Source organism: Oryctolagus cuniculus, chromosome 8 (assembly GCF_051225735.1).
Source record: "Oryctolagus cuniculus isolate XC-2025 breed Fujian yellow rabbit chromosome 8, ASM5122573v1, whole genome shotgun sequence".
In the NCBI taxonomy this organism is placed as follows: domain Eukaryota; kingdom Metazoa; phylum Chordata; class Mammalia; order Lagomorpha; family Leporidae; genus Oryctolagus; species Oryctolagus cuniculus.
Genome location: NC_142874.1, coordinates 85,262,613 through 85,289,484, shown reverse-complemented (window position 1 = coordinate 85,289,484; position 26,872 = coordinate 85,262,613). Strand labels below are relative to the sequence as shown.

General features: G+C 39.1%; 3 pseudogenes; 2 read left to right on the top strand and 1 right to left on the bottom strand.

Annotated features, from left to right (window-relative positions):
* Positions 1–957: 957 nt before the first annotated feature.
* On the top strand, positions 958–1,419 carry LOC127486364 (fatty acid-binding protein 5 pseudogene; annotated as a pseudogene).
* A 5,700-nt stretch (positions 1,420–7,119) lies between these two features.
* LOC100338584 (ras-related protein Rap-1b pseudogene) lies at positions 7,120–9,183 on the bottom strand (annotated as a pseudogene).
* Positions 9,184–9,972: 789 nt separating this feature from the next.
* LOC100338335 (5'-AMP-activated protein kinase subunit gamma-1 pseudogene) overlaps positions 9,973–26,872 on the top strand; it is a 57,573-nt pseudogene continuing 40,673 nt past the window's right edge.

Here is a 26,872-nt window from a genome sequence, read left to right as displayed (position 1 = left end):
TTCTTGAAAAGAACCTCATGCACCCAGGTTCACTGGAACATTATTTACAATAGTTAAAGCTGGAAGTTAACCAAATGTCCATTGATATATAATGGATGGCGGGGGGGTGGGGGATAAAAACTAAGGAAAAAAAGAAATGGGAGGAAATTTCCTTTAAAAAAAATGGTAGATTTTACATGTATTTTGCCACAATAAAGCAGGAAGGTAATGGGAAAATTTTAGATGAAAGATCTTATTTTACCTTCAAAAAACCTACTTATGACAAAGAATTTCAATAGAAAATAACTATGGCTTTTCTTTCTTTTGGAAATTTTCTGATTCAAAATTATTTCTTTTTATGTGTCCTATGGTATCACATAGACATTTAATAAGCATAGGAGCAAATCTCTGGATTCAAATGGGAAGAAGGAACTGACATTTTTTAGGGTTGTTATAGGGGCCCTGGGTGGGTATAAGTCCTGTGAGGAAGGAAACGCTTGACATCTGATATCCAGGCAGGGATCAGAAGTGCAAGTGCTGTGCTCACTGTGGGGTGGCAGTATAAAAGGTGACAGTCAACCATTGCTTATGGAAAGGAAGGAGGGCTACTAGCGATTCTAGCTCTTGGTCCAGCAGTAGGTCACTGTAAACCTCCACAGGTCTTAAAAGGAGTATGAGAGGTGGTCACTGTCAAGCACAAGAGGAAGAAATGATGCTTGCCAGACCTGTGGTATTCAAAGCTCACATCAGCTATTCTGACAGCACGGGTACTGCTCAGAGCTGCAGAGGTACTAAAGAACACAATAGGACACAAGAAACACAACAGAGGGACCTACCCATTGGAGAAGGGCCTATGAATTCTGAATACTTTGTAGTAAACTCAGTAAGATACATGCAATGGTGACAGTAAAGAAAAGCACAACATTTTAGTGAGGAATCTAAAAGACGCTCTAAATAGATGTAGTGAAATACCTTGTTCTCATACAGCAGGTGTGCTCCCACGGCCATCGCTCTGCTTGCTGTACGCGCCTGCCAGTGCTCAACATGACCAGCATTCAGCAGTTGGTAGAAAGGCGGCATCTGGTGCACAGCCAAGGCTTTGAGGAAAACATGAAGGAATAGGAGTGGGAGGGACCAGCTCTGTGAAAAACGGGTGAAATGGTGAAACAAGATTGCATCATCACTTAGGACGGCAAGATCCTCATCATAAAAACTTTAGCCCTGGGAGAGAAATGTAAAGAAACTATAGTTGATGGCAGAAAAACTCGGACTATCTGCACCTTCACAGACCTCGGATTGGTTTAGTGTGGTGGGATGGTTTATCTGTGGTAGGATGGGAAGGACAGCACGATAGCAAGGGTCTTGCAAGATGGGAAATTAAAGGTAGACTAAGTCATGTGCAATGTCACCTGCCATCAGGTCTATGAGAAAGCAGAATAAAAATCTCATAATTACTTTCAACAGGCATTAGCTGCAAGATTGAACAAGCTCAGTTCAAGACCCAAATCTGGACCATTCCAGCTGTTTTCTTTTTTTTTTAATTTCAGGACTAGGTTCAATTATCTTTATCACAAATATTTTATATATGCAACTATTCTGAAAGTGTTGGTTTAATTGGAATCATCTCTGGGCATTACATAATGTGCTTGTGTGAAAAAAAAAACAAAGAAAAGAACTTTGTTCTTTGATGACAAGAAATTGTTAAATTTCATACTTCCAGAATATAAAAAAGCAAAACCTTGAAAATAAAAATTTCAAAATTTCAAACTTACCACTAGAGTAATTTTACATTGATAATAATAAAGTAATTCCCTTTAAAATTCCAATTCCAAAATTTATGTAACAAAAGAATAGAGTGAAATTCAAACTTTAAGCAAAAATATCTCAACAGTGTAATTCTGGCATGATACCAGAGGGTTCAACGAAAAAGATTCTAAGTCCAATGACACATCCAAACTATAGATGGACTTAGAATTAGTAAATTACTTTTCTATCCAATAGGAAAGTGTAGGATTTTGAGAAATAGTTGCTTTAAATTTTTAACTCTGGAAAGATACAGTCATATTTATTACCTACCACCACATTTACCATACATTTGGATATGTTTATGTGGTATCAACCATATATGATGCTTGTTTATTGTGTTAATTTATTTTAAAAAACCAAATGGCTAATATAAATTTAAAAAATTTGTGATTTGAAAGTGCAAATTAAAATAATACGATGTGTATTTAGACCATCCTATTGGCATTTAGAAAATGATAGTACAGGGGTCGGCACCATGGTTCACTTGGTTAATCCTCTTCCTGCAGCATCGGCATCCCATATGGGCGCCCGTTTCTAGTCCCGGTTGCTCCTCTTCCAGGCCAGCTCTGTGTTGTGGCCTGGGAGGGCAGTGGAGGATGGCCCAAGTGCTTGGGCCACTGCACCTGCATGGGGAGACCAGTAGAAGCACCTGGCTCCTGGCTTCAGATCGGTGCAGCGCTGGCTGTGGCGGCCATTTGGGGAATAAACCAACACAAGGAAGACCTTTCTCTCTGTCTCTCTCTCACTGTCTATAACTCTACCTGTAAAATAAAAAAATTGACAGTACAGGTGCCAATGAAAAGAAAATATGGTATATATACACTATGGAATACTATTCGGCCATAAAAAAGAATGAAATTCTGTCTTTTGTAACAAAATGGATGCAACTGGAAACCATTATATTTAGTGAAATAAGCCAGACCCAAAAAGACAAATATCATGTTCTCCCTGATCTGTGGCAACTAACAGAGTTCAAAAAGATGTAATGTATATGAGTGAAATTGACATTTTGAGATTTGATTATTGTTTACAGCCCTTGTCTCTACTGTTGAGGAACAGTGTTTTTTGTATTTTTTTCTTCTTACTATTTGTTGAATTCTTTATTTAGTGGAGCTTATGATTATAAAATAAACTTAATGTATGTCATTGTAAACATTAAAATAAAGAATAAGAAAGGAAGGAGAAAGGAGGGCGGGACTATGGGTGGGAGGTTGGGTAGGGTGGGAAGTAGCACTATGTTCCTAAATTTGTATACATGAAATATACAAAAGTTGTTCACGTTATTATATTAACAAATTTTACAAAGAAACCAGGAGGATTTCAAAATCTAGGAATATTATGAATATTATACAACCCAAATATCTTTCTGCTGCAAAATGCCCACAAACATCAGATTAAAAATAAATTTATTTTGTTACTGCTGGGGGAAAGAATGAGAAAGGGGGAGGGGAAGAAGGACAGGGAAAAGAGGAGAGGGGAGGAACGGAGGAGGGACAAGGAGAGGAGGAAAACAGAGCAAATGAATTTGTGAGTTGAAGCTTCAACAGCCTCAGAGGAGTTCATTAATGTCGTAAATCAAGGGACACTTTTATTTGACACATAATAACTATGCATGCTATGGAGTACAAGGTGACACTTTAATATACGTATGCAATGTGTTATGATCAGAATAAGTGATATATATCTATCACTTCAAGTATTTATCATTTCTATTTATTGGGAATATTCAAAATCCCTGCTACTAGTTGTTTTAAAATACACGGTTATTTTCAACCATAGTTATCTTATTGTACTATAGAACATTAGAAGTTATTCCTTATATCCTACTGCACCCTAGTACCTGTTAACCACCCTCCCTCTGTGCCGCCTTCCTCCTGTCACCCTTCCCTTATAACCACTTTTCTACTATTTACTTGCATGAAAGCAAAATTTTTAGATACCACATACAAGCGAGAACATGCAGTATTTATCTTTCAGTGTCGGACACACTATGTCATCTATGTTGCTGAGAATGACAGAATTTCATTGTTTTTTATGGCTGAATGGTATTCCATTATGTGTATGTTTGTATCACATTTTACATTTTCAAAAACAGTTTTATTCATTTATTTGAGATTCAGAGAAAAAGCAAGAGAGATGAGCAGACAGAAGAGAGAGTTCCCATTTGCTGGCTTACTCCCCAAACGCCTAAAATGGCTGGGACTGGGTCAAGATAGAAGCTGGCAGCTGGGAACTAAATCCAATTCTCCCCCATGGGAGACTGAAACCAAATTATCTGAGCCATCACCTCTGTCTCCCAGAGTTTGCTTTGGTGAGAAACTGGAGTCAGGAGCCAGAGCCAGAACTGAACCCCAGCATGATGTGGGATGCAGGCTTCTTAATCTCTTAGGCCAAACATTCTCTCTGTTACCATTTTTTTAATAATTCACTCATCCATCAACAAACACCTAAGTTTATTCCATATCTAGGCTTTTCCGAATTGTGTCACAATAAACGTGGGAGTACAGATGTCTTTTTGACATACTGATTTCCTTTCTTTTCAACATATACACAGCAGTGGAATTGCTAGATTATACGGTTGTTTTAAATTTTAGGTGTTTTTTTTATTTTAACACCTAAATTTTAGGTGTTTTTTTTTTTTTAATTTCCATACTGTTTTCCAGAATGACTGTACTAATGTACATTCCCTCCCAACAGTGTATGAGAGTTCCAGGGACCTCTTTTACATGTATGACACAGATTGAAAAGTTTCAAAATTCAAGTCTTATAAAAGACAGGTAGGGAAAGACTTATTTTCAAAACTTTCTTTTAACTACTCTCTAAAAGCAGTAATTGTTCTCAGTTTTTTATGTGTTCTTAAAGTCTATGTTTATTGTTGCATATATGTTAAACTGTTAAAACTTCATATGACAGCACAATATACACTGTTATACACTTTGCTTTCTTTATTAAAATAAATTATTCCACTCCTACATACAGAAATGTTTCTCATTCTTTTTTTATAAACAATACACAGTACTTTCTTTAATGGTTGAACCATAATTACTTAACCAAAAGACTATAGGAAGGCCTTTAGATTGTTGCCTATCTTTATTTTAAAGAAAGTTTCAACTGGTAACATTGAACATAGTTTATTATGCACTTACATAAGTGTGTCTGAAGAAAACAAAATCCTAAGAAGTAGAATAGCTATGTAGAGAAATACAGTAATTAGATTCACTTGGCAGAGTGGTTAAGAAACCTGCAAAGTGCTTGGATTTGAGTTCAGCTCTCCTCCTAATTCCAACTTCCTGCTAACACACACCCTGGGAGGTAGCAGCTGATGGGTCAGGAACGTGGGGAGATTTGGATTATACTGGGTCCCCAGCTCCCAGGCATTTGAGGAGTGAAACAAGGATGGGAAATTCTCTCTCTCGCTCTCTCGCTTTCTTTCTCCCCCAACCCCACGCTCTCTCTTAAATAAAGAAATAAAGAATTTTAAATTTTCCTTGGCTGTTTTATCAAGCCAATCTCTACACCTACTACCTGTGGGGAAGACTATAACCACAAACTCATACTCTGAACATTGTTGGGAAGTTTTTGCATCTTTGCCAATTTAAGAATGGAAAAATATTGTCAGTAGTGCTTTAATTATAATTTTTGAGTGACTTTGAATATCTTTTCCTAGGTTTAAGGGCCAATTGCATTTCGTTTTTCATGAGCTGCTCATATCTTTTCCTTACTTTTCAGTTGTATATCTGGGTTTTTCTTATGAATTTGGTAGAAGACTTTATGTTGTGAAATTTGGGAGCAGTAATGTACTGAGGTTTGTTAAACAACTACTTTGGATTCTTGCATCTCATATCAGAGGGCTTGTCTGGGGTGCTGGCTACTCCACTTCTGAGCGATCTTCCTGCTAATGTGTGTCCTGGAAGACAGCAGATGATGACTCAAGTACTTGAATCCCTGCCACGTACACGGGAGACTCAAACTGAATTTCAGGCTTCTGGCTTCAGCCTGGCCCAATCCTGGCTATTGTAGGCATTTGTGGAGGGAACCACAATTGTGGAGGGAATGCAAGAGATTCTCTCTCTCTCTCTCTAATTAAAAACAGTGTTTTCAAAAAATCTTCAACTCAAAACCTAAATTGACTGTTCCTATTTCTAATTTTGATGACTAGGATTTTTTTCTTTGTATTTCTTAACATCTCTTCTATTCTAATGACTCTTTAATCATTATTGTGTACTTGCCCAATTGGTTGTTGTGCATTTAGTCTTTTACTTCTCTTCTATTGTATTTTCTCTTTTTAGATTTCCCCTTATAACTCTTTCTAAATCTTAACCCACATTTCAACTTTATTAGAAAACACATGCTATTTTTCACTCAAAATCTCACGTACTACTTACTTGGAAGCAAAGGAAGACCACTCAATTTTGAGTTCAGTTTGGAATGATGTGATTTAAATATTTCAAATAATATGGTAGTTTCAGTCAACCTACATTATCTACTACTGTTGTAAAATTGAGTGTTTCTTAGTTAATTCAATATAGACAATATCCAACACAAATAGACTAAACCGTCTTATATACTTTTTTCAAACATAAACAATTCTTTTTCTATAATTTACTTTAGAATAGATATTCCTTTTGCATGAATTTCATTGATCAACTTTGACTTAAAAATGTCGCCAACTGTAGAAAAACCAGAGATGAAGATGTGATTCTTCCTTTAAAGAGTGTTTAACAGATCAGGAGATCAAGTGTTTGTAAATAAGCACCCCTCCCCCACCTCCAGACAACAAGGAAAACTAAGTTTAGTGCTTCTGTAAAGTTACTAACAAAGTGCCTTGTGGAAAGACAACATGTGTGGATGGCAGGGCAAATCTGTACTAAGAAGTAATTTGAGTTATTAAAGAGGAGGAAGTGCAAGATCATATTACAGAGAAGGGCACAGTGACATGAAAGGGTGTGTGGGTATAACGTGTGTTGTAGAAATTGTCAGCATGTTTATAACATGTTAAGTCATCCAGAGTGAACGGGGATTGTGTAACTGGGAATTTGGGGAAATCAATGCTTGGAAGAACTTGTCTATGATCCAGTAGTATATAGTCTTAAAAACAGAGATGAGCCAAGAATGGGTGACATATATAAAGCCAACAAGATTAAGTCTGTGTTTGAGAAAGACAAAGTGGCATTGAAAGTTAGGAAGGAGCACAGAAGAATGATGTTATAAAATAACCAAATTGTAAACAAAAATACTATGAATGTGTGGGTGCTGTTAAATTTCAATATGTTTACAGCGACAAGTTAAAACCAGGCAAATTTCTTTTTTTTTTTTTTCCAAGTGTCAAGTAATTATAATGCAAGCCCTTGCATGGCAATCCAAATTTATTGAACTACTGATGCTAAGTTATACAAAATTGCACCACTTTAATTAAGGCTTTTAGTTTACATTTGGCCACCACCTCAAAGTAGTTGTAACATTAGGTTGGTCAATTTAAATACTGTGGCTCCCTGTTGGATAGACACACAATCTTTACACCCAAACGTTAATGCATACAAAGCAACAAGGCATTGGTAAATAAAACAGCAATAATTACTGCAAAGTAGGCCTTGTGACCAATTACACATGATTAAAATTACTTCCCACATTCACATCCACAGTACTCGTCCACCATTTAACATCTCAACCAAAACGTTACACATGTGAAACAATCACTAACAGGCAAAAGTACTAAACCTGTATATTTGGTATTGCAAATACACTTACGCATGAGCAAGCAAGGGATTCACAGTGAGAATCTACAGCTGCAGAAGCCTGAAAATGATTTACAAAAACTGCTAAATCATTAAAAAACTGTTTGAAAATATACACTTCTTGTTGTAGACCCCCACTGTACACACAACTATAAACATTGTTCCCTATGTAAACAAAAAAGGAAACATATAATAAGGAGATTTGAAAAGTCTGGATATTTCCTTCCCAACAGATATTAAAGGCAACGTCTTTAATCTAAGACATCATACTGAAAGGACTATCATATTTTAAAGACAAGATCACTGTCTCCACAGGTTTTTAAAAAATTAAAAAAACTATATAGCTGTGTTAAAGTGCTTATTTTGTACAATACAATGATAATGACCTCGAATTTCTTAAAAAAAATTACAATAAGCTACAAGTATCAAAGAAGCGAAGTTATCTGGAGTAGTCTATATAGGAGCTCTTTGGACTTTCTTTTATTATGCTAAAATAGTGGTGCTTTTAGAATTTACATTATTGTACTCTCCGATACAAAGTATGGGGCGTGTTAAAGTATACAGTACACCATTTTCATACATGTACAACATTGGTGGATGAAGAATGTCTCTTAGCAGTAATACTGGATGTAGCCTCTGGTTTTATCAGCTGCCTACTCTAGGGCTATTATATAAGTAAAAATCTCTCTTGTGATACTGGAAAGTGATTAGAATGTGCAAACTGGTAGAGTAGCTTTCATCCGCCTTTTAAAGGGTACCACCACAGGAAAGTCCATTTAAGATGTTGGTAGGTTTTAACAAAGTTGGAATGCTGGCACTGTTGAATTGGGCAACAGTTCTTCAGACCTGGCTCAGAGCTACAGCACATTTAGTATATTAAAGCAGCTGACATGATGACTTTTTGCGGGCCTTCTCAGGCACTGGGGTTTTTCTGTTAATTTGCCGCACTAGGTCATAAAAGATCTCATTAACATTTATTTTTGATTTTGCAGGAGATTCTAAGAATGCTCAGTTGTTCCATTGTCTTGCTAGATTTTGACCTTGTTCCTTTCCTACAACTCTTGCATCTTCCAAGTCACACTTATTACCAACCAGAATCATTGGAACATCATCAGTGTCTTTAACTCGAAGAATCCGTTCTCTCAGATCTTGTAAATCATTAAATGTGGACTGTGTTGTGATGGAATAAACTAATGCAAATCCTTGTCCATTTTTCATGTACAAATCCCTCATTGCTGTAAATTGTTCCGTTCCCGCAGTATCCACGATTTCAAGCATACATTGTTGTGCATCTACTTCAACTTGCTTTCTGTAAGAATCTTCTATCTAGGATCATATTTTTCAACAAAAATTCCTTGAACAAACTGTACAGTCAGAGCAGACTTTCCAACACCTCCTGAACCAAGAACGACTAGTTTATATTCACGCATGATGCAACCTTTCTAAAATTTAGTACCCTCTCACGCTGTCACCGGGTCCTCGCAGCCGGCGTCGCCCTGCGCTCCTTCCCGGTCACTGCTCCCAGCGCCACGGCGGTACTGCCGCTGCCGCCGCCGCCGCCGCCGCCGCCGCCGCCGCCGCCGCCGCCGCTCCGGCTGGTTTACACGCCTGACTCTGGGCGAGGTTTGGCGGTGTCGCCTTGACGTCAGGCGTTCAGCCTCTCTCTCCAAAACCAGGCAAATTTCAAATCACTGTAAGTCTATTTATTTGAGTCATGTAGTAAATTATAAGTCATCTACTATTGACCATGAAGAAATGAAGCTGACATAATGCAGCTACTTTTTATTAGTTACTATCTAACCTACTTTCTTATTCCCAGTGTTTATAAGAATATCTAAAATTATGAAATTCACAGATCTTAAAGCAAAGAGAGAGTACAGCTTAGTGATGACATTTCAGATATGAACGAAATACAAGGAAGGTGACAAACAGCATTAAAATAACCATGACATCTAAACGGAACAACCATATGATCCAGTATTTTCACTTTTGAGTAGATATCTAAGGAGTTGAAAACAGGATTCTGATAGACACTTGCATAGCACAACAACCAGAATGTGGAAACAGCCCTAGATTGTCTATCAATGGAGAAATGGATAAGCAAAATTGTGGTATACATGACAGTGATTCAAAATACACCCTCATGACTACTTACTATGAGGAGGGTCCTCTGCTCCAAATGCCCACCTCCTAATATCATCACTTTGGGGATTAAGATTTCAATACACGAATTTTGGGGGTACACATTCAGTCCATTCATTTACCAATTTATCTTTATAACATTATGCACACAACTGATGATTTAGAGATAGCCTCAATGTGAGAACATCAGTGTTTTCTCTAAGACCACAAAATGATCTCAGGTGGTAGGTACATTTTAGAGGGAAATCTTAAATTAAAAACTGTATGTTATCATTCCTAAAGTGAACAAGCCAAGCAGGTACCTCATAAAATGGAGATGGTCACTTCTTCAGATAGGCGCCCAGTCTTGGAAAATGAGCATACTTAAGACACCCCAGAATGCAACAATTGCATGTACACTCACTTCATGGAGTCTCATCGCTGCTATGACCTGATCCTCCAAAGCTCCAAACTCGTTGTATTTGACACTTCCCTACAAGTGAAGAAGGCTTTCTTTGTGTGGATGACTGATCGTGTGCCAGCTCCACTTTGTAGGAAAGTAAGAAGAAAAGTTGTGGGCAAGCTGATTGTTGCTGACTTCATCAATATCCTGCACTGCTGCTATAAATCAACCTTGGTACAAATCTATGAGCTAGAAGAACCTAAGAGAGAAACTTGGAGAGAAGTGTACCTACAAGATTCCTTCAAACCACTTGTCTGTATTTCTCCTAATGCCAGCTTGTTTGATGCTCTCTCTTCATTAATTCTAAACAAGACCCACAGACTGCCAGTTATTGGCCTGGAAATAGGCAACACCTTGTTTGTCCTCATCCACAAGTGCATCCTCAAATTTATCTCTGACCTCCTCAAGCTGCAATTCATGTCCAAATCTCTGGAAGAGCTACAGAATAGCACATATACCAATATTGCTATGGTCTACACAAACACCCCCATCTTTGTGGCTCTGGGCATCTGTGTCCAGTATTGAGTTTCAGCCCTGCCAGTGGTGGATGAGAAAGGGCTTGTGGGTCACATCTACTTCAAATTTGAAGTTAGCATTCTGGCAGCAACAAAGATCTACAATAACCTAGATGAGTCTGTGACTAAAGCCCTGCAGCCTTGGTCACAGTACTGTGAGGCTGTCCTCAAGCACTACCTGTGTGAGATTCTGGAGATCATCATCAACAGACTGGCAGAAGCAGAGTTCACTGACTTGCAGTGGTGGACCAGATGTGACCAAGGGTATTGTACTCACAGGCCCAGTACTCACAGGAGAGACGTCATACAGAGGATATGTCCATTCACTGCCTGGCACAAGCTCTGGGAATAAGATGAAGCCTTGGGAGAATTCTGACTGTTCACTGCTGAGCAGCCCCTTGCCCTTGTCCCTCGGGAGTGGTGGAGGCTCAGAGGGAGGGAGGATAATGAATGTTTGGCTGCCTTACCCTTATACATACCTGAGAAAAACTTTTGGCCTAGATGACTCAGCCCCTGTTCTCTTAGATACAGCCCCTTTCTGGGTGATCTGTGAACTCTGTCCCCATCTGGCAAACTTTGATCTCTGAGATCCCAGGACTTAACCCACCTTTGCCTCTGACTGTCTCTGCCATGACTCTATCCTAACATAATAGCACAACAGAATACTTTGTAGAGATATACTTAATCATCCTCTTTCGTGCTGTGTAGAGGAGGTTGAGTCCAGTTAGTGGCATTTCCCATCATGCAAGTGAGGATTGTGGACAGGAGGGCCTTGGGGTTCCTGTGATGTGTTCTTGTAAAGGGACTGGGTAGGCAGGAGAGGAGGGCAGGCTGGTTAGCCACAAAGTTATTGCTTTTCATGGCAAATCAGATTAAGATTCTCTTCATGGCAGAAACAAACAAAACTACACATTATCAACTATATCTTTTTTTTTTTCACAGGCAGAGTGGACAGTGAGAGAGAGAGACAGAGAGAAAGGTCTTCCTTTATCGTTGGTTCACCCTCCAATGGCCGCCACGGCCGGTGCGCTGCGGCTGGCACACCACGCTGATCCGAAGCTGGAAGCCAGGTGCTTCTCCTGGTCTCCCATGGGGTGCAGGGCCCAAGTACTTGGGCCATCCTCCACTGCACTCCTGGGTCACAGCAGAGAGCTGGCCTGGAAGAGGGGCAACCGGGGACTATATCTTATTATCAAATCAATTTGGGTTTTAAAATCTGTGGGACATTTGGTGAAACTGGAAGAAGAGCATTAGTCACAGAATATTAATAATGTTAACACCTTGGTTTTAGTAATTGTAGCATGGTTTACAGAAGATATTACCTTTTGGAGAAACTGGTTAAAGTCCATACTTGTATGCCACAGTTCTGAAAGTCTGAAATTATTAATTTTTTTGAATTAAAAAAAGTAAGTGCTAATTTCTCCATACAGAACTGTAAACTTCTGAGTAAAGCATAGATTTCCCCTTTTGCAATCTCAGGCTTTGTGCAAGAAATATTGAGAAAGCACATAGTCTAGGACAGTAAACATAAAAGGGTAGTGATCTTGGTCACCCAAAGCTTGAGCAAACAGCAGCGAATATGAGGAGTTTCCTACCCAGAGACTCAGCTGCCTTTTTGATGTGCACAGGAAGGCTAGGTACCAACAGCCAAAATGATATACCTGTCAAGTTGTCAATTCATGACTTTTTCATAACAATGAAATTTTTATTTGCAAAAGTCAAATGAAATAAGGAACTTGGAGCCATGTGGAATATGCAGGAAGGTGGGGATTAGTGGCATTTTAATTTATTGTTAGTATGCAAGAAAGTTTACAAATTAATGCTTTCTTAGTCTTCCTAATAATAGAACATAAATAGATTTTATGAATTTCTTCTTGGTACTTTCTTTCTGTGTGTCTGCATGAGTTTATTACAAGTTCTCCCTGTGTTCAACAAAGCTGAGGTAACCCTTGACCTTTTGTTAGGTAAATAATAACCCCCTTGAGTCTTTTTAAAAACAAAGAGTGGCCATCGATTTCACAATAGTCATTAGATAGTAACGAAGCATGAATCTTATTTTAAAGATAAAGTTCCAAGATGTAGAGCCTTGTATGAAATATAACAAAAGGTTAAGTCGATAGGCTTCAAGTCAGTGACCAGAGGAAAATTCAACGAACTATTTTGTTGAAATGGTGCCAAACACCCAGGTGCTGTGAAGTAGATGGTTTTACAACATGTTGGGTTCTTTTTCTACCTTCCTAATATGTCAGTGAGTTGAATACAGGGCCAGCTCATGAGCTTGCAAACTTTGCAGTAGCATCACCCTTCCTTCTTAAGATTACCAAATATCTCTCAGTACCTATTACAAAGTAAGCCCCAATTAATGTTTAAACAAAAGTCTCTAAGACTGTTATAAACAAAGTAGAAGAGAGTCACTTCCCTCAATGTTCTCCAAATGCCAGCACTGAAACTGCTGTCTTTAGGCAGGGGATTAGCAGCTGTTTGAGAAGCTAAACTACTCAAGAGAAAAGATCTACAGATTCTAACCTTTGGGCATCCAAAATGGAAAACTCCTCTGGTCCTCCAGACATGTGCTGATGGAAGTCCTTTACCTGCCTCCAGAACTTCCAATCAGTATTTTAGAGCTTGGCCATGCAAAGATTGCCGGGTATTTAAAACAGGTCTCCCACAAGGATGAGAAAGATCACAAACAAGTTTTGAAGAACTAACGAAGAAAGTTTTTTGAAAGAAGAAACAATGAAGGAGAAGAAAACTTCAATGAGACCATGACGCTATGATTGATATCCTCAGGGAGTTAAGACATTAGGAACAACAACAAAAAATGTCTACAATAGAATTATCAGAGAATAAAACAAAATTTTTGAAAATTACAAATGAGTAATAGGAAAAAAAAAGTATGTGGAAACTTTGCCAGGTAAAGTTGAGGAAATAGCTAGAAAAAGGGACAAAAGGAAAAAAAAAGGGAAATAAGAAAGAAAAGTATTTCTAAAAATCTAAGATGCCAATATATGTCTTATAGAAAGGTTAGAAAAAATCAAAATATAAATAAAAATAGGAAAGAAGGAAAGTATCAATAAGGCCATCGAAGGATATCTACAATAGATGAAGATGGCTGCTCTTGAAAGGGCTATCTATATTTATATATGTGTCCAGATGGAAACACTGCCACGGTGATAAGATGTTTACCTGAGTGAATTCTCAAGGAAGTGCAGATCAACAAAGATAGGAAAAAATTATAGAGAGAATAAGTCTCACATTCAACAGATTTTAGAGATAATGATATCAGACTTTTCAATAGCATTGTTCAAAATTCTAGGGAGATACAAGCTTTGAATTAGACTTCCAAGAAACTGACCAAAGCAATAGAAGGATACCAGGATGCAAGCTTGCAAACGTAACACTGAATAGAACTGGAAGCCTCTTGCCTCTTGTACAGCCTCTATCAGAAGTAACTGGAGGATATGTCGCATCACATCAGATGCAAGACTTGAAAGAAAAATAAAGAAATGCAGGGACAGCTGAGGTTCCAGCAGATGTGAAGGATGAGAAGTTCCCATTGGAGCAGGAGGAAGAGGGGTCCCAAAGCATTATCTCAGTAGGTACAAGAGCATGAACTTGTTTGTCCTGTGGTAAGAGACGGCCTGTTTGAGCATGGCTCACAGAACCCACTGTGCATCTCTTTTCCCAATGCCACATTCAGTGACATCACATGAATACCTTGTAACTTATGATTGTAGGAATGTTTTACACCGTGAAAAAATAGAAGAGTAGCTGTTTGTTGCCAAGGTTGTCCCCACTTGAGTTTCCCACATCCCATATCTCAGGGCTTGGATTTGAGTTCTGGCCCTGTTTCTGATTCCAGTTTCCTGCTAATGCACACCCAGGATGGCAGCAATGATGGCTCATAGAGCTGAGTCCCTGCCATCCACATGGGAGATCCAGATTGGGTTCTGGATCCTGGGTTTGGCCTGGCCTGTCTTCAAATGTTGTGGGAATCTGGGAAGTGAACCAGGGGATAGAAGATCTCTCTCTCTAAAATAAAAGACAGAATGTTACCCCAACTCCGGGAGAGTTGGTTGTTAAATATTTATCATCTCACTTCTAAACTTAGCAGGTTTGATACAAATTTGACACAATAGAAATTTATAATGAGTGATATTTTACAGAGTTAGGGAAAATTGAGGGAAATTTTCTCCATCAATTCAAAGAAAAATAAAGAGGGAAATAGAGGCAATTAACATCCTTAGGAACAAATTATTTGATAAACATAATTTTGTGTACTATCTGGCTCAGATATGAGCAAAATTACGCTGACCTAATAATGAAAACAGTGATAATGGATGTAACCCAAATGTGTGTATAATTATATTGGAGGGAACAATGAAAGGAGGGGTCTGTGTAAAGTAAGTGAAACCCTCTGCTATCATATTGCAAGTGGCAGCAGGCATGAGAATGCCCTTTCTCAGATATCCAACTGCAGGGGCATAAGTGGCCAAAGGGCCCATTGCACTGTGAAATCCATCACCACTCTCACACAGAGGCCATGCTTAGCTATGGGCCATCCTCAGCAAATGACTAGGAGCAAAAGGTATACTGTGGTAGGTCAGTCCCTGGGATACAGTGGCGGCCTCAGAAGGGAGATTGAGGCTTGAGGACTTATTAACAGCTTTGCAAATATTCCCTTAGAACTGCTCTGCAGCCCAAATTGATTCTACCCCACCCTCCTCCCTTCTCTGTCTCCTGTCCTTGGTGAGGCATCCTGCGTGACAATCTGTCAGCTCGTACACTGTATCACCACTGTGTCTCCATTTCTCCTCAAGGGGACTTTCCTAGTAAATGTCTGCTTTTGCAGCCGGCTCTTGGAAGATCTGAGCTAACACAGAAGTCAGTTAATATCTAAAATTCATTAATCAAAAGATGGCTGTGTGTGTCAATTTTTCTAGAAATTTGCATGTCAGCAACTGAACTCATGGCTAAGAAGGGTGAAAGAGGTGGAGGGAACATATCTTTTAAAATCTTTAATGCAACTTAGCTTTTTAATATTCTATATGTACATCAATCAACTGTTTCAAAGCAAATTGTTTAAAAAGTGAAAGACCACTGCCTTAGAACTGAGGACTTCAGGTTAATGAGAAAAAACAATTTTCACCTAAACTGTATCATTTGTACTTCTAGCAGACAATGAGTCTGAACAATGACTCCTTTCATTTTCAGTGTATTAGCGGTGACAGCTGATTCATTAAACTCTTTGCAGACAGCTCCTCCCAGAGGCAGCAAAATGATCTGCAGTGTAAGCATCCAATCTGAGATGAAAAGCACTACTGACAAGGACTTTGAGTTGTTTCAGGGTGAAACAAACACATGGAAGCATAATACCTTAACATTTTTATTTCAGAGGAAGAAAGAGAAATAGAAATAGAGATAGAGAATAGAGAATAGAGATAGAGATAGAGATAGAGATAGGGATAGAGATAGAGAATAGAGAATAGATATATATATATAGAGAGAGAGAGAGAATGAGAGAGAGAGAGAGATAGAGAGAGAGAGAATGCGAGAGATCTACCATTTGCTCATCTGCTGGTTTACTTCCCAAATGTCTGCAACAGGCAAAGTTGGTGAGGGATGGCAGAAACCAGGAGCCAGGAACAGAATCCAGGTCTCCACATGGGTGGCAGGAACCCCAATTACTCAGGCAATCATCATCATGTTCCAAAGTTTGTGTTGGTCAGAAGCTGGAACCAAGTGCCAGGGCTGGGGCCAGGCAGATTAAGCTGGGGCCTGCAGGGCCGACATCCCATATGGGTTCTGGTTTGAGTCCTGTTTGCTCCATTTCTGATCCAGCTGATGTGCCTGGGAAGGTATCAGAAGATGAACTAAGTCCCTGGGCCCCCGACACCCATGTGGGAGATCCAGAGGAAGCTCTTGGCTTTGGCCTGGCCCAGCGCTTGTTTTTGCAGCTATTTGGGAAGTAAGCAATGGATGGAAGATCTCTCTCTCTCTCCCTCTCTCCCTCTCTCTGCCTCTCCTTCTCTCTGTAACTCTGCCTTTCAGATATATAAATATTTTTTTAAAAAATATCTGGAGCTAAAAGTTGACCCCAGGTGTCCTTATGTGGGACATGGATATCTTATTCACTAAGCTAAATGACTGCTCTCCCCTCAAAAAATATTTTTAATACAGAGAGACAGAGAAAGATAGACAGAGATCTCCTATCCACTATTTCGTTCCCCAAATGCTGGAAATAGCCAGGACTGAGCCAGACCAAAACCAGGAGCCAGGAACTCAGTCCTCGTCTGCTACATGGGTGGGGTAGCAGGAACTATACACCTTGAACCATAACCTGCTGCCTCCCAGGGTATGTATTAGTATGCATCTGGGATTGAGAGTGGAGCCTTGACAAACCTAAGCACTCCCTAATGGGATGTGGGTGCTCCAAGTGGCCTTTTAACTGATGTGCCAAATGCTCACCCTATGGAAGAATAATATTTAAAGAGACTGTGTTTTCTTCCCTTTTCTGCTCATTTCGGGTAGATAAGCCTTACGTTTTACTTTGTCTTGGGGATTTTTGAAAATGTTTCCATCAAAATTTATCTAAATACTCAAAAATTTCCCTAGAATATTTTAAAAATATCCAGGAGGTTCATTTACACCTTTAAAACAAATATTTTTGATTGTAGGACAGTTTACTGAGATTTATTCTCAAAAATAAAAAAATAACAACATTCATATAATTCATGTTACTTGAAGAATATTTTTCCATGTTGTGCTCAAATATTTATGAGAAAGCAGCCTAATTCTAAAATCTCTAATTTAAAGTTTAGTGTGACATTCTTGCAAAATTAATAGGCTGAAACATAGACTTACCACTAGTCCCTCTCACAACTCCTCTAAAATAGCAAGGAAGCAATCTTTAGAAGGTACAAAGTTGCAAGACATAGAAAAGAAAGATTACAGCGGAGAGTAAAGAAAGCAGATGGATGTCTGGTGAGCAACCTAGCTGAACAGAGAAGGCTGAAGTATAAACTCCCAAAGTGGGAAACCAAGAAGAATTAAACTGATCTGCTTTGTACATAAATTTTGAGAAAATAAAAGCAAAAAAAGCAAACAAATATCATAACATACTCAAAGATAAAAGATGTGGGGCTGATATTATGGCCTAGTGTGTTAAGCTGCTGCTTGCAACACCTACATATCGTATTGTAGAGTCTGGGGTCAAGTTCTGCCTCTGCTTCTGATCCAGCCTCCTGCTAATGTGCATAGGAGGCAGCAAATGGAGGCTGAACTATTTAGGTTCCTGCCACGTACTTAGGAGACTCAGATGGAGTGCCTGGATCCTGGCTTTGGCCTGCTCAAGCCTTGGCTGTTGTGCATATTTAGAGAGTGAACTGGCACATCTCCATCCCCATCCCATCCCCATCTCCATCTCCAGTCTCTCTCTGTCAGTTTGCCTCTCAAGTAAATAAAGGGGCTGGCATTGTGGCACAGAGAGTTAAGCTGCTGCCCGCAACATCACCATTACAGTCTCTGCTGCTCCACTTCTGATCCAGCTCCCTGCTCATGCACCTGGGAAAGCAGCAGAAAACAGCTGGAGTGCTTGGGCCTCTGCCACCTATATGGGAGAACAAGATGGAGTTCCTGGGTCCCGGCTTTGGTCTGGCTCAGGCACAGCCATTGTAGCCATTTGGGAAATGAACCAGTGGATCAGAGATTCATTTTCTCTCTCTCTCTCTCTCTCTCTCTCTCTCTCTCCCTGCAACTCTACTTTTCAGATAAATATATAATTTTTAAAATTTAAATATTTTTAAAAGGATAAAAGATACTATATATCCTTGAAACAAGAAATACTATATATTCCATTTTGTAAATAAGTAGCATATAGAAAATCAAAGAAGAAATATTGGATATTTAAACACATTATTATAGAAATTATAAATGCACCAAAAATTAAAAAAAAAAATGAAGTCAATGAAATCTTGCATCAAGTAAAACAGAGAGACCTGAAGTAAAACTGGAAGGCTATAAGAAAATGGGAAAACTGATGGTGTCCCTGTGAGTGGAAGAGAAATAGGGAGGGAATTAGAAAAGAACAATTACCCCAAAACACCTCTGTTCACCTAGCTGTGAGGTTGTTTATTCACTTTGTATTGGGTACTTACTGTGTGCCAGACCTGGTGCTAGGTGATGAGAATTCAGCAGGAAACAACAATAGTGATTTCCTGGAGCTTCCTAGGCAATGAAGGCTGAAGAGCCCAGTGAGTGTCACATGCAATAAAGGAAAAAGGCTGGCAGTGCGGCACATCATCAAGACAGCATCAAGGGTTTTCAGACACCATGGATGATGACAAGCACCTAAAATCTTCCAGAAAGAGAAGACCGTTCATAGACAAGATTGTGAGCACCAAATATAAATTGATTGTAGATGTGTAGATTGATTTCTGGTGTGTCTAGTATGTTCCATTGTTCTATCCATCTGTTTTTGTACCAGTACCAGACTGTTTAGATTATAACTGCCTTGGAGTATGTCTGGAAAACTGGTATTGTGATGCCTCTGGCTTTATTTTTGTTGTATAAGCTGACTTGAGCTATTCGAGGTCTCCTGTGTCTTCATATGAATTTCAGCATCATTTTTCTAGATCTGAGAAGAATGTGTTTGGTATTTTGATCAGTATTGCATTGAATCTGTAAATTGATTTCAGAAGAATGGACATTTTGATAATATTGACTCTACCAAACCATGAACATGGAAGGTTTTTCCATTTTTTGGTACCTTCTTCTATTTCTTTCTGTAATATTTTGTTATTCTTATTGCAGAGATCTGTGACATCCTTGATTAAATTTATTCCAAAGTATTTGACTTTTCTGTCTTGTTTATGAGTCTGATTAAGTTTTCTATGTCTTCATGCCTCAATTTAGGTAGCTTATATGTATCTAGGAATTTCTTCTACGTTTCCCAGTTTGTTGGTATATAGCTCTTTATAGTCATTTCTGATGATTTTTTTTATTTCTGTGGTGTGTGTTGTACATTTCCTTTTTCATCTCTAATTTTATTGAATTGGATCTTCTCTTTCCATTTTTTGGTTAGTTGGGCAATGGTGTGTCAATTTTGTTTATTTTTTCAAAAAACTAGCTCTTCGATTTGTTGATCTTTTATATTTTTTATTCAATTTTGTTGATTTTTTTCTCTAATTTTTTTCTTTTTTCCTACTAGTTTTGGGTTTGGTTTACTGTTGTTTTTTTCTTGAGATACACTTAGCTCATTTATTTGGTGCTTTTCCAGTTTTGTGATGTAGGCAACTATTGCTATATACTTTGTTTTTCACACTGCTTTGCTATATGCCATAAGTTTTGATATGTTATGTTGTTGTCTTCATTTGTTTCCAGAAATTTTTTTATTTCTCTGTTGATTTCTTCTTTGACCTGCTATTCATTCAGGAGCATGTTGTTCAGTCTCCATGTTTGCATATGCTCTAGAGATTCCTGAGTTGCTGATTTCCAGCTTCATTCCATTGTGGTCTTAGAAGATGCATGGTATGATTTTGATTTTTTTTTTTTTGAATTTGCTAAAACTTCCTTTATAGCCTCATATGTGGTCAATCCTAGATAAAGTTCCATGCACTGCTGATAAGAATGTGCATTCTGCGACTGTAGGATGAAAGTTTTATAGATCTCTGTTCGGTCCATTTGGTTTATAGCATCGATTAAATCTGTTGTTCTCTTGTTGATTTTCTTTCTGGTTGATCTGTCCATTGCTAAAAGTGGAGTCCCCCATTACTATTGCATTGAAGTCTAATTCTCCCTTTAAAGCCTTTAACATTTCTTTTAAATAGCCAGTTGCCCTGTAATTAGGTGCATATATGTTTATAGTAGTTACATGTTCCTGTTGAATTGATCCCTTAATCATTACATAGTGCCCTTCTTTGTCTCTCTCTCTCTCTCTCTCTCTCTCTCTCTCTCTTTTAAAGATTTATTTATTTGATAAACGAGCTGACTGCACTTCAATGTTTATTGCAGCTCAATTCACAATAGCTAAAACATGGAATCAACCTAAATTCCCATCAACAGAAGACTTGATAAAGAAATTATGGGATATGTACTCTATAATATACTATACAGCAGCAAAAAACAATGAAATCCGGTCATTTGAAACAGAATGGAGGAATCTGGAAAACACCACACTGAGTGAAATAAGCCGGTCCCAAAGGGACAAATATCATATGTTCTCCCTGATCAGTGACAACTAACTTAGCATCTAAAAAGAAACCTGTTGAAGTGAAATGGACACCATGAGAAACAATGACTTGATCAGTGCTTGTCCTGTCAAGGAAAAACTTACTATTTTATTCCCTTTAGTAATTTTTTTTGTTCTGCTTAATACTATTGGTTGAACTCTATAATTTACACACAATTATTCTTAGGTGTTTAAATTTAACTGAAAAGTGATCCCTGTTAAATATGAGTGGGGATAGGAGAGGGAGGAGATGTATAGTTTGGCACATGTTCATTCAGACTTACCCCAATGGTAGAGCTAGAAATGTTCCATGGGATTCCAAATCAATCCCATCAAGGTGGCATGTACCAATGCCATCTTACTAGTCAAAGTGATCAGTTGCAGTTCATAATTGATCATGATAATAGGAGTAAGTGTCAAAGGGATCACATAAACAAGACTGGTGTCATAAATAAGAGTGTCAATTGTTATATCAACAACAGGAGTCACTGTACACTTGCTCCCCATGTAGGATCTCTGTCTCTAATATGTTGTACTATGCAAATTAATGGTAAAACTAATCTTCAAACAGTACTTTATATTTTGTGTATCTGTGTGGGTGCAAACTGTTGAAATCCTAGTATATACCAAGTTGACCTTCTGTATATAAAGATAATTGAAAATGAATCTTGATGAATGGGATAGGAGAGGGAGTGGTAGATGGGATGGTTGCAGATGGGAGGAAGGTTATGGGGGGGGAAAGCCACTATAATCCAAAAGTTGTACTTTCAGAATTTATATTTATTAAATAAGTTTTTTAAAAAAGAAAAAAAGATTTATTTGAAAGTCAGAGTTACATAGAGAGAGGAGAGGCAGATAGAGAGAGAGAGAGGTCTTCCATCTGCTGGTTCACTCCCCAGTTGGCTACAATGGCCGGAGCTGTGCTGATCTGAATCTAGGAGCCAGGAGCTTCCTCCAGGTCTCCCACACAGGTGCATAAGCTCAAGGACCTGGGCCATATTTTTTTTTTTTTGATTTTTTTTTGAGTGGCAGAGTTACACAGTGAGAGAGAGAGAGACAGAGAGAAAGGTCTTTCTTTTCCATTGGTTCACCCCCAAAATGGCTGCTATGGCTGGCACACTGCATTGATCCGAAGCCAGGAGCCAGGTGCTTCTTCCTGGTCTCCCATGCAGGTGCAGGGCCCAAGCACTTGGGCCATCCTCCACTGCCTTCCCAGGCCACAGCAGAGAGCTGAACTGGAAGAGGAGCAACCGGGACAGAATCTGGCACCCCAACCAGGACTAGAACCCGGGGTGCCAGTGCCACATGTGGAGGATTAGCCTAGTGAGCCATGGCACCAGTCCTGGGCCATCTTTCTACTGCTTTCCCAGGCCATAGCAGAGAGCTGGATTGGAAGTGGAGCAGCGAAGTCTCAAACCAGTGCCCATATGGGATGCTGGCACTTCAGGCCAGGGTGTTAACCTGCTGTGCCACAGCACCAGTCCCCTCCTTTGTCTCTTTTAACAGTTTTTGTGTTAAAGTTTACTTTGTCTGATATTGGGATGGCTACACCTACTCCTTTTTGGTTTCTGTTGGCATGGCATATATTTTTCCACCCTTAAACGTTCAGTCTGCATGCATCTTTCTTGATGAGATGTGATTCTTATAGGCAGCAAATAGATGTTTTTTTAAATCCATTCAGCCAGTCTGTGCCTTTTAATGGGGGAGTTGAGGCCATTTACATTCAAGGTGACTATTGATATGTAATGACTTTTCCTGCCATTCTCCCAAAAATATTCTCATTTTTTACTTTGAATTTTCACTGATTCATTTTCTTCCTTCACCTTCTTTCATAGTGATGACAATGTTTCTGTGTGCAACTCATCCTTAAGCATTTTTTGTTGGGCTGGACAGGTGACAACAGATTGTTGTAATTTCTCTTTGTTAGGGAAGGTCTTTATTTCACCTTCATTAATAAATGAGAGCTTTGCAGGGTATAATATTCTGGGATGACAGTTTTTTTCTCTTAAGACTTGGACTATATCTCACCATTCTCTCCTAGCCTATAAGGTTCTGATGAGATGTTTGCTGTGAATCTAACTGGAGATTCTCTGAAAGTAATCTGGCGTTTCTCTCATGCACATTTTAGAATCTTTGTTTTACTGTGGTGAGTTTGATTACAATGTGTTGTGCTGAGGATATTTTCTGGTCATGTCTATTAGGTTTTCTGTGTGTTCTCTGTACTTGGATGCCCTTTTATCTCTCCAAACTAGGGAGGTTTTCTGTTAATATTTCACTAAACAGGTTTTCTAATCCTTTTTCTCTCTCCATGCTTTCAGGAACTCCTAGAACCCAAATGCCTATGTTGACACACCCAGGTTTGGCATGATAAATCTCTCTCTCTCTCTTTTTTATCAGAAGGGAAAGTTATTCTGCTCAGCCGAGCTCCTCTACTTAATGGAGACCAGTGCCTTAGCACTAGCCCCAGTGGCTATAATATTCATCCACTCTGTCCCAAAGAGCACACAAAGGATCTGTGCAGTCCTCAGAGTAAGTTTAGATTCCCCAGCAATGTCTCTCTCCAGGAAGCCCTGAGCGTGTGGATTCTCCCAGTGTGAGTGCCCAGAGTCCCAGCCATGCTCCCTCCCATACTTCCTCAGTTTTTTTTCACAGTCCCAGTACAGAAGCCTCACATAGTCACAGGTTCCTATCCCCCTATTAGTTCTCCCCACCAGTCAGGGTCTCCATTTGGCTGTTGCTGGGCAGACACGAGCTGGCACAGCTGTTACATATGTCTAAAATGGTGCCTGCTCTATTGGCTTGTTACAGGATGTAAAGTGATTGTCCTTTTTTTATTTCCCTCCTCTAGTTTAGCCAGTACACTATTCCCCATGGGGTTCCAAGGTGGGTTCCCTCTAGGTTCTTCTTGCAGCTTTTTTTGCCAGTGGCTTGGGCTGCTGCAGTCTGGTCTCACCCCCAACCCCCTTTCCAATGCTCGTGTATAGGCTGTGCTGCTGGAGTCCTGAGCCTAGGCACCCACACCCTCTATGTATGTCCACCATGTCCCTTTAATTTTGGTAGTGTTTCCTTTGTTGCTTTCTCCCTAACTCTTCTCTGAGACTATACTCTCTCCACTTTTTTTAAAGCTATCTTCTCCTGGGCTAGAGCAGTAGCTCCCTCCCTACTCTGCCATCTTGGAACCCAAGACCAAATACTATGAATTTGAATACCAGAGCTTGACCATGTATGGGGCAAGTTTTCTTGCCTTTGAAAGGAAATGCAAAATAACAGTGGTGGAAATGTGCTGATGGTAGAATGTGGGACATGAGAAGAGTGTTGCTTTGAAATGAAGAGCTCCAGAAAAGGTGTTTTGGGGCAGGCATTTTGGTGCAGCTGCCTTTTGGAAGCCTGCATCCCATAGCAGAGTACCTGTGCTAATTAAGCAGTTCAACCAATAGTATTAAGTAGAACAAAAAACACTAAAACAGATAAAGTATTAAGTTGTTCTTTGACAGTCAGGACAAGGGCTGATCAAGTCACTCTTTCTCATAGTGTCCATTTCACTTCAACAGGTTTCCCCTTTGGTGCTCAGTTAGTTGTCGCCGATCTTGGAGAACATATGATATTTGTCCCTTTGGGACTAGCTTAATTCACTCAGTATGAAGTTTTCCAGATTCCTCCATTTTGTTGCAAATGACCGGATTTCATTGTTTTTGACTGCTGTATAGTGTTCTATAGAGTACATATCCCATAATTTCTTTATCGAGTTTTCTGTTGATGGGCATTTAGGTTGATTCCATGTCTTAGCTACTGTGAATTGAGCTGCAATAAACATGGAGGTGCAGACAACTCTTTTTATTTGCCAATTTAATTTCCTTTGGGTAAATTCTAAGGAGTGGGATGGCTGGGTTGTATGGTAGGGTTATATTCAGGTTTCTGAGGAACCTCCAAACTGAGTTCCATAGTGGCTTAACCAGTTTGCATTCCCACCAACAGTGGGTTAGTGTCCCTTTTTCCCCACATCCTCACCAGCATCTGTTGTTGGTAGATTTCTGTATGTAAGCCGTTCTAACTGGGGTGAGGTGAAACCTCATTGTGGTTTTGATTTGCATTTCCCTGATTGCTAGTGATCCTGAACATTTCTTTAGGTGTCTGTTGGCCATTTGGATTTCCTCTTTTGAAAAATGTCTATTGAGGTCCTTGGCCCATCTCTTAAGTGGTTTGTTTGTTTTGTTGTGGAGTTTCTTGATTTCTTTGTAGATTCTGGTTATTAATCCTTTATCTGTTGTGTAGTTTGCAAATATTTTTACATTCTGTTGGTTGCCTCTTCACTCTCCTGTTTCCTTTTCAGTACAGAAACTTCTCAATTTAATGTAATCCCAATAGTTGATTTTGGCTTTGACTGCCTGTGCCTCTGGGGCCTTTTCCAAGAAATCTTTGCCTATGCCTACATCTTGCAGGGTTTCTCCAATGTTCTCTAATAATTTGATGGTGTTGGATCACAGATTTAAATCTTTAATCCATGTTGATTGTTTTTTTGTGTAAGGTTAAGGTAGGGTCTTGCTTCATGATTCTGCACATGGAAATCCAGTTTTCCCAGCACCATTTGTTGAATAGACTGTTCTTGCTCCAAGGAGCTTTTCTCCTTGATGGCAATCAGTGCATGAATGCTAGCCCCAGTGTGTGTAATACTCATCTGCTCTGTCCCAAGGACCACACAAAGGATCTGTGCAGTTCTCAGTGTAAGCTCAGATTCCCCTGAAATGTTTCCCACTGGGTTGCCAAGGTTACCAAGTTTGTGGTGTCTCCCACCAAGTACTCATATCTCAGCCACACCGTGATTTCTCCCACACACCCTCTTTTTTTTTTTTTTTCACAGTCCCTGTTCATAAGCTCCACACATTCATTAGGTCTTAACCTCTTGCTATTTCTCCCCACCAGAGTCATGTTTTTCTGCTTGGTTGAGGGTGGGTGCAGCCCTGAGGTGGTGCAGCTGTTATGTATGTCCAAAATGGTGCCTGCTCTTTGTCTTGCTCACCTTTGTAAGGTGAGTGGAGAGAGAATATTGTGCCCGTACCAGTCCCTTTATTTATTTATTTATTTATTTATTTATTTCTCTCCTCTAGTTAGCCTGGTGAACTTTCCCCCATGGGGCTTCAAGCCTCATTCCCTCTAGGCTCTTCCTGCCACTTTCCCGCCAGTGTCTTGGGCTACTGTGGTTTCACCTCACCTCCCTTTCCAGCGCTGGTGCATAGACTCGGCAGCTGGGGTCCCAAGCCTTGGATGCCTGTACCCTCCACATAGATCCACTGTGTCTCACTAGTTCTAGAAAAGTTTCCTCTGCAGTTTTTTCCCTAACTCTTCCCTGAAACTACAGTATCTCCACTTTTATTAAACTATCTTTTCCTGGACTATCAGTGCATTCCCTTCCTATTCCACCATCTTGGAGAACTCCCATCTGAAAATATTCTAATTTGCTCTGTACAAATTATTTTTATCTCAAATTTTCAAGTCATATGCATTGGACATAACCAAAAGAGAAAAAATGTTTTAAGGAGTTCCTAATAGACAGCTATAATTTTTAGCTTTAGACTGGTTTACAGAAGGAGAAGTCATTTCTACATAACAGTTAACAACATGGACGGTATATTATTTTCTTCCATGTAATAAAAATACAGATTCTTTTACCTAATATTCTACATTAATATCATTGAATATCTGGAAAATATGCTGAAATGCCCTAAGGTAAAGAGGCACTTCAAAATACTAAAAATTACTTGTTATTTTTTAAATAACTTAAGGATCCAGAAAAATATATAATGTTAAACTAAGTAATAAAGAATCCTGAAGATATGAATGAGCAAATTATATTTTATATGTGACTGGAAAGTGATTACCAAATTTAATAAGAGAATTGACATAATGATTTAAGTAGACTGGTACAAAAGGTATAACTACAATACAAATTGTTTAGGAACAATGGTACATTATACTGTATATGTTCTTACATTACACACAGGTTAATTTCTCTAAGAAAATTTTCAGC